This window comes from Monomorium pharaonis, chromosome 1, assembly GCF_013373865.1.
Source record: "Monomorium pharaonis isolate MP-MQ-018 chromosome 1, ASM1337386v2, whole genome shotgun sequence".
In the NCBI taxonomy this organism is placed as follows: domain Eukaryota; kingdom Metazoa; phylum Arthropoda; class Insecta; order Hymenoptera; family Formicidae; genus Monomorium; species Monomorium pharaonis.
In genome coordinates, this window is record NC_050467.1 from 32,732,799 (window position 1) to 32,742,066 (window position 9,268).

Genomic DNA, 9,268 nt, shown 5'->3' on the forward strand with positions numbered 1-9,268 from the left:
ATCAGTTTTTGTTATGTTAGTATATAAGTACGTTCATTTTACATAGCCTATTAATAATGTGTTAATCGTAACATTTATAATGTACATTATTTTGATTTAATTTTGTTTTCAAACATAAATGATTATTTAAGAAAAGGATGTATAATCTATCTTGGGTAGATGCTAGAAAATAAGATATAAATGTCGTAATCAGGCAGAGAAAGTCAAGACAGAGAAAAATGTTTACATAAATAATACGAAAGGATATTGCTCTTACGTCTCTTTGTTTTATTCTTTTTTATTCTATATCCACAACTACGACATTCACTCTGCCATCAATTTTCTAGACGATCTTTATTACGTATTGTAATTTATATCAATCTTAAATAATTATTTAATGCAATAAATCTTATTTTACTTACCATTAAGATATTACTAACTTATGTTTTATTACACGTGATTACGTAGATACTATAAAAATGTAACAGCGTTTATATTTTACTATAAAAACAGTAATCGATAGAGAAAGTGATACGGTAATCGAATGTCCGAGTACGCACATGCTTGCCGTGTCTAGCGTCTAGCACCTGACCAACTGTGTTCAACGTACATACCATGATGGTACATACTACATGCGCAGGAAGATTTGGCACCAAGCTGCGACTTATGGAGGGGAAAAAGAACTAATGGCAACAGCCAATCGTATGTGAGCGCTTATTAAGTCTGTTATATGATTGGTTCTTGCTTGTAGTTCTTCTTCCTCCGTCCACAGCCGCAGCTTGGTAGCCTTAGTGCCAAATCTTCAAAACTGTAGCGTTGTACACGTGAGACGTGAGTGCGTATACGGCAAGCACGTGCTTTAACGTGCTCGCATGGGGCAGAAATCCATTGGGCGATAAGAAGAAGAAGAAGAAGAAGACGTGCTCGCATGTATAAACCATAACGCGAATTCGTCGCAGGACAGTTTCCGGACGCGCAATACGTCACAGGGACACGATGCACTTGCGTGACGACACGCTGACCGAGATCGCTCGGGTTCCTCGCGAGTAAGAAAAAGAGGAAGAGAGAGGAGTGAGCAAAGAAAAGAAGGAAGGAAAAAAGAGAAAAAAACGAAGCGGGGGGAGAAACGCGAGAGTACAGAAACTACAGAAGTGCGTGGACGGTTGACTTCAACGATGTTGCATCTACGGCGCGGTGCTACGAGAGCGCGGCCAGTTCCGTTTACAGTTTTCCGTCTTTCAAGTAAAGTGCGTGACTGCTAGTGTTCGCGCGATCGCGGTAACGCAGCCGAGACGGCCAAGTTGTTCGTACGCCGCCACCACCGTCGCAGTCGCTTCTACCACCACCATCGCCACCGCCACGTCCTTCTCTACTTCAATCTGTTTGCAAATCGGTCTTTCGCGGTCTTTCGGTTGCGAGACTCTTGGAGACTTCCGAATACTCTTCGCTGCCGCCACATACAGGACAGCCTCCTCCCATTGGGATTTCTATCGAATACTTGCATTTACACTCCATCGCCGAGGAAATAATTAAGGTAAACTTTTGTCGGATAACGCATTAGGGCTCTAGATAACTTTTTGAGTTACACTGCTTTATCCAAATAGCACAAAATATTATCATAAATATTATTATAAATATTTTACAAATTTATTTTTCATAAACTATTTAGAAATGATACGAAAATTATTATCAACTATATAAAATATATTTTTTAAATGTACTGAAATATATTTATGGTATATAAACTTGAAATATTTTTTATATTCTTTGATAATAATGGTATAAATATTTATTTTAAATATTTTCATAAATGTTTATCATAATTTTTTTTATACCTGACAAACTCGTGCTATTTGGGTAGTTCGTGTTGATGCTTATCCGAGCCTCTTGTTTTGTATACAGCAATGCTTACATTTTTTCTTACCCCTATTTTAATGGCAATGTTTTAATATAATATTTATAAGTATTGAGCTTTTTGTATGTACAGGGGTAAAGTTCTTGAATAAATGCATTATATTAATGTTATGATTAATATGAAGTGAAGATAATTATAAATGCAAAAGATACTTACATTGATTAGCTCTATGTTTTAATCTTATTTAATTTTACGCATTTTTGTTCTAAAGGTTATTCATGATATAAATGTGTATTATGTGTATGTTGATTTGAATAATTTTATAATTTTAATTTTTTTTTTATTGTCAGGAAAGCAGAATGGGTTTCAGCCAACAGTTTGCTTAGATGCTTGAACGCAAGAGTTTTAACACAAGAGTTGATGTACGCTTGTTAAAAATTCTGTTCAAAGGAAAAATTTAAATACTGCGACGTTTTTATAAGATTTAATATATGTTAATATAGTCATTTAGTTCTGCATAGGCTTGTTTAGCAGTACATTAATGGTAAGTACTCTAAGTAAAATAATATAGTATAGTAAAATGTAAAATAATTAAAGATTATTATGTATTACATATTAAAAATTCTGCATGCAAGATTGTCTAAAAAAAAACTACGTAACTTTATTTTAAATGATTATTTGTGTTAAAACCAAAATTAAATCAATTATTATAAGTGTTGTATAGCTATGATATTATTTATATACTACATAAAATAGATAATTACTAGCGAAATACTGCTTCTAACAATTCCTTTTGATGTATCTTTTCAGACAAGAAGATTTTAAAGTGCTTTAGTCTGGCAAAATTACCTCACAATATATTTAACGTGATATAAACGGATTTTCAGGAATTTATGAAATTATTGGTAAGAAATTCATTTTTTATATAATCATATGAATACTTTTATACAATATTGTGTTTAGAGTAAATAACTTAAAAATAAAAGTTTGCATGAAATATTTATATTTTTATGATGAATAACGATAAATATATACATTAGACCGGTATGTAAATAATATAGAAGATATTTTAAAAAATGCCATTTTTCCGTTAAACAGATATTGATACTAGTAATAATTTTATCTTAATTATTAAATATATATTTTTTAATTAATATAAAATTATTGTTAGCACAAAAATATGCTTCAATTTGGCAATGATATTTTATCTTATTTGTATTATTTATATAACGGTCTAATATTCAAATTATTTACATACATGTTGCTTGGAAAAGACATTCTCTTTAACTAATATTGGTTATTGCGATAAATATGCGTTAATTAAATTGGTATGACACTCATCATTGTATGAGGAAGTTTTAGGCTTGAACTCTGACTAGAATAATATTTTTTACAATAAGTCCTTTACACCTGTGTAAATCTAGCACCAAACTTTTTTAAAATTAATTTTTTTTGTGGAAAAAGTTAGAATTTTGTTTGTAGCTGTTCAGACTCGATTCAGAATTATTTGTAGTTGTTTTGCTTTTGTTTGTAGTTGAATCATTCGCGAGATAAAATTATTTAAACAATTTAATATGTTTTTAATTTAGTATGTTTTTAATAATAATAAATGTTTTTAATTTTCAAGATATCTGAAATCCGCTTGCGAGATTCGAATTGTTTGTAGTTGTTTGTAGTAATTTTGCTTCCGTTTTGACTAAATTGTTTTTACAAATATTTGTTATTATTAAATTGTTTTACTAATCATATCGCAAATGGTTTAATTACGAACAAAAGCAAAATTACTACAAACAATTACAAACGATTCTAAATTAAGTTCCGCAAGCGGATTTGAGGTATCTTAAAAATTAAAAAAATTTGTTATTACTAAATTGTTTAAATAATTATATTTCGTGAACGACTTAACTACAAACGAAAGCAAAATTATTACAAACAACTACAAACGATTCTGAATCGAGCCCCGCAAGTGGATTTAGTATATCTTAGAAGTTAACAATATTTACTTAAAGGGCATTTATTTAAATAATTATATCTCGCGAACGGTTTAACTACAAACGAAAGAAAAATCACTACAAACGATTCTGAATCGAGTTTCGCAAGCAAATTGAAAATATCTCAACGATAGGTGCAAATCATTTTTAAAAATTTTAGTATTTTTAATCTTTGAACTACAAACGAAATTATTATTATTACAAACAATTAACTACAAGCAAAATTATAATTTTTTTCCATAAAAGAAATTAATTATGATAAAGCCAGGTACTACATTTACACAAGTACTTCTTTACAGTTGAAAAATACTTGTAACATTGTTATTAAATCTGACGATCAAATTAATTTGAGATATATTGAGTTTCACTTTGCGCTGAATACTAAAGAATTCATTAATTGCAATCTATTATTATTTATATTTTTAGAACTGTTCGAGTCTGCTTCAAAGAACAATATCTGCTATGAAGAACAATATCCGTCAAGTACATCGTGTTCAAAAGAAGACAGATTTTTACATCACAATCAACATGAAAATAAATTTGAAGAAATGGTAAATACATTTGACGATGAAAACTGTCACGTTGATATAAATTGTCTAGATTCAGATGATGATCCAATTGATTCAGATATTGAATGGTGTGACGATACTGTATCGTTAAACCATTCAATATCTGAATCAAGTGGATCACCATCCGAATCTAGACACTTTGTATCATTCATTAATGATACAAAGTGTTCCATAGAAGGAAATGATACTAAAGATATCGATAATGTACAAGAATTTATTAGAAATTGGAAATTGAGAAATAATATTTCTCATACAGCCGTCACTGAGTTGTTGCGTTATTTAAAATTGCATTCTTGTTTTCAAACTTTACCAATACAGTCAAAAACATTAATGAATACTCCTCGCTACAAAGTAAATCTCATACCTATGGCACCAGGTAAATATGTGCACATAGGTTTGCATAAAGGGATTACAAATGCAATTTTAAATACAAACAAAGAATTATTTCTTAATGGAATCGATATATCAATTTTTATAGATGGTATTCCATTGTTCAAATCAGGTGTATCGTTATGGTCTATTCTAGGTTTTATAAAAAATCTTCGTCACATTTTTCTTATTGGAGCTTATTACGGTCCTGAAAAGCCATGTGATAGTACTTTTTATTTAAGTTTTACTGTAAATGATATTAAAGATGTATATCAAAATGGTATTGTAATTGAAGGATTACATTTTAAATGTCGAATTAATTCTATTATAGCTGACGCAAAATCATATATTTTAAATGTCAAAAGTCACAATGGATATTATAGTTGTACTAAATGCCATATAAAAGGTGAATATGCTTATAGGCGCGTTTATATGTTAAATAGTCATGAACAATTGCGAAACGATATTGAATTTAGAAATAAAACCGATTCCAATTATCACTTAGGACATAGTATTTTAACAGACATTCCGAATTTTGATATTGTAAATCAAATTCCTTTAGAATATATGCACTTAATATGCCTTAGTGTTATGCGTAAACTGTTATATTTAGGGTTAAGTAAATCAAAACAACCATATTGTTTAAGTGCGCAAAGTATACAACGTTTATCCGGTTTGATAGAAGACATTACATTGTTTGTTCCTAATGAATTTTCACGTAAACTTCGATCATTACAATTAGTTAAATATTTTAAGGCAACTGAATACAGATTATTACTTTTATATGTTGGTCCTGTTGTTTTAAAAAAAATTTTAAATGAAGATTTATATAACCATTTCTTGACTTTACACGTATCTGTACGAATTCTATGTAGTAATGATTATACTCAGTACATTGAATATGCAAGTGAACTGTTACGAAAATTTGTGGATGCAGTGCCACATTTATATCATGAATGCTTTGTGTTCGAGACTATAACAATTATGTAAGAGTTTTAACTTTTCCCCTTTTTTCGGTTCTGTTTTATCCGCGAGTAGTGAGAGCTCCTGACAGCCATCGAACTCCTTATAGTTCATTTCTTCGATGCACCGATTCGCGCGGCGCTGTCACTAGCTCCTCACGCGCGCGATTTTCGTTTGCTCTCATCGCCGGTAACTATGCATCTCGGTAACTATGCAAATAAACATACCCAAAAAAGGGCACGTCCGAATCCATGCCCAAATAAGTCTCGATATCGGTTCCCTACCGCCCCTTTTCTCGCCTCCGATCGTAATTGTTTTACGATGCATAATTCGTCAGTCTCTCGCAGCCCGGCACCTAAATCAGATCGTCCAGCAGATCTCTCCCGTCTTCCGCTGATCCTAGCTGCGGGGATTCACTTCCGCCTTTCCCTATCATTCGCGCCGTGATCGTGCGATTGAGTTATTAATTCATCCGATCCTGCCAAGCATTTCTTAATTTTCATAACCGCGTGAATGTTGTGAGTGTTACGTCCGTGCGCAGGTGACCGTATCTTTCCCGCGAACGTCCTCTGCCTCGCGTACAAGATCTCCGTCGGATCGCGCGCAAGATCTCCGGGTTCGCGAGGGCCTCGATCTCGTGGCTCTGCAAGATTTCCGCGTCGATTAGACAGCGCAATATCAGGACGTATCAAGATATCCGACACATTGTAAAAGATACGGTTCGCCCCTCGCTTCGAGCGTTCGGTTTTGAATAAATAATTCAGTGTGAGTGACACCAACGCCTCCTCTTTATTCCTATCACCTCCCGTAAACCTCCCGCATTCCTGACCACTCACTTCGCGTCTCTATCGGAACGGATCCCGGCATTTCCCTACGTGCGATCGCGTTTACCCTACGCACGCGCGAACACTTTGTATCACATAATATGCATGGATTGATACATATTGTACAACATGTAAAAACATTTGGACCTTTAGACAATTACAGTGCCTTTAAATATGAAAATTTCTTACAGTATCTGAAACGAATAGTTAAAAAGTATGCGCAACCTTTACAACAATTGTATAATCGATATCACGAAATAAGACCTGATGTAAAAAAACTGATTCTCGTACAACTGAACTTATAATCAACGAATCGCAAAATGATTATTGTATTTTGCCCAATGAGAAAAGAGGACCTTTGTATGTAGAGGCTACTTCAATTAATTATCGTTTTCGAGTACATACAATAAATGATAATTGTTGTTTATTAACAAATGGAGATATTGTAAAAATAACGAAATTTTCTTATGACTTTGAGAAGAAAGAATCAGTCTTTTGTGGGAAAATATATGAGCAAAAAAAAATTTATTTATAATTCCATGTGAATCTTCGTTACTTCAAATTTATGTTGTTTCTCAGCTTTCCCAAGAAAAAATGTGGTCTTTGGATAAAATTAAAAATAAAATGTTTATATTGCCATATAAAAACAAATTTGTTGTGTTACCAGTGTTACATAATGAAGATGATACAGAAAAATTTATGTTATAAGCTTGTTTGTACATTAAAATTTGTCTAATTTGTATAATAAAAAATATTGAAATATATTGTTACGTCCAGCCTTATAGGATTTAACTCTTTATTCGGTAGGAAGGATATTTCAAGGAGAACAGGTAAGGCAGAGGGAAGAACGTAACAAAACGTATAGAATTCCCGTAGACACACAGTTTAAGAGAGGGTATGTGCCTCGGGTCGAACGCACTTTTTATGACTCAAAAATATAGGTCAATGTGCCGATAGGTCCGCTATAACCCGTTTCGAGTCGTGCGTCCGTCGGTCCAAGTTTCGAGTCAACGAATTGAATCGCTTTAACTCGGGATCGGACCAGGTGCAGTCTTTGTTCGGGATGAGGAGGGGTAGTTATAGATTTAAATAAATGATGAAATTTATGTAACAGAAAAAAAAAATAAAGTATTTATTCTAAATTTTCCAAAATGTTATAAGAATATAAATAGGCGCTGAAGTCGTGATTTAACATAATTTGTTGGCTATGAATTTATAAAGATTAAATTATAAGAATGGTTCTAAATAAATTTCGCAAGAGTTTACAAAGTTTAAAAATACGCAAAGGGTTATAAAAATAGATTTTCGATTGAGTTTACAAAAGTTTTAAAGTTTAACAAAGGGTTATTAATAAAATTTAAAAAATACACAAAGGTTATTAATATAAATTTTGGAAGTGTAAAACTAATGGGCAGCTTTTTGTTTGTGAGTTACATTATATCTTAAGTAATTCGGAGAGGGAAGGTGAAGAAAGTGCAGACTCTTGAAAATTAAAACCGTGAATTGTTGTTTGGACTCTCGAACACTAAGGGCGGAATCCGCGTACCGGAACGACCAGTCGGACTCTCGAATGACCGTCTCTGAATCCGCGCACCGGAACGACCGGTCGAACTCTCGAGCTGCAGGGCTCGCATCCGCAAACCGGGTAAAGAAGGGGGACGAAAAACTCTAAGAGAGAAATATTTATAAATAATAGGAGGGTGTCTTAAAGAATTAAAACAGAAGGGAGTAGATGTGTAACGTAAAAACAAAGAAAGAAATTGTGATTGTAGGACTTACTCATTACTGCCCACATAGAAATTGGCATCCAGTGGATGTCCAATGGACGTCCATTAAACTTCCATAGATCCATGGGACGTCTATGTCCATGGTGGAAGTCAGATGGACGTCCATTAGAGGTCTAATAAACTTCCTTAGCTCCATTGGAGGTTTACCTCCATGGCGGAAGTTAGGTAGACGTTCATTAGGGATCCAGTAAACTTCCATGGCTCCATTGAAGGTTTACCTCCATGGCGGAAGTTAGACAGACGTCCATTAAAGATCCAGTAAACGTCCATGGCTTCATTGGAGGTTTACCTCCATGGTGGAAGTTAGATAGACATCCATTAGGGATCCATTAAACATCCATAGCTCTATTGGATGTTTTCTTCCATAGTGGAAGTTAGATGGATGTCTATTAAGGTCCACTAAACTTCCATAGCTCTATGGAACATTATTTCCATGATGGAAGTTAGACAGACGTCCATTAAGGATCCATTAAACTTCCATAGCTTTATGGAACATTTATTTTCATGGTAGAAGTTACCCAGACAACACGCTTGTCAGAATAAAAACTTTAAGAGGACTTTTTAAAGAAAACATTTAGATATCTTGGAAATAATGTCCAAATGGTAACATTTATCAGAGACGTCTACTAAGATAGGTCTTTGAGATATCTCATGGAAGAGTTTCATTTAAGTTTCTTGATAATGTTATCCTTATGATATCACAGCTAAATGATATCAGCTTAATATCTCATAAAAGATATCACAATGCTGTCCGATTTTTGAGCCGTCCATGCGCGTCGTAGTTGACTCAGAAATCAGACAACACTATAGCATCCTGAATGAGAGATCTATTTGATATTTAAAAAAATTATCATAAAGATAATGTTTTCAAAAATAACGGTTTGTCTACAATTACTGCGCACAAAAAAATGCACAAAATCTAAATTTATCA

General features: G+C 33.1%; 1 long non-coding RNA gene across 2 annotated transcripts; it reads left to right on the forward strand.

The window, feature by feature from the left end:
• The first annotated feature begins 515 nt into the window (after positions 1-515).
• On the forward strand, positions 516-7,486 carry LOC105836761. 2 transcript variants are annotated; one of them, XR_004963542.1, is made up of 5 exons: positions 516-600; positions 861-1,513; positions 2,185-2,378; positions 2,645-2,739; positions 4,252-7,486. It is a non-coding gene; the product is annotated as an uncharacterized LOC105836761 (long non-coding RNA). The 2 variants fall into 2 exon arrangements; XR_004963539.1 differs by lacking the exon at positions 516-600 and having other exon boundaries at positions 817-1,513.
• Positions 7,487-9,268: the final 1,782 nt, after the last annotated feature.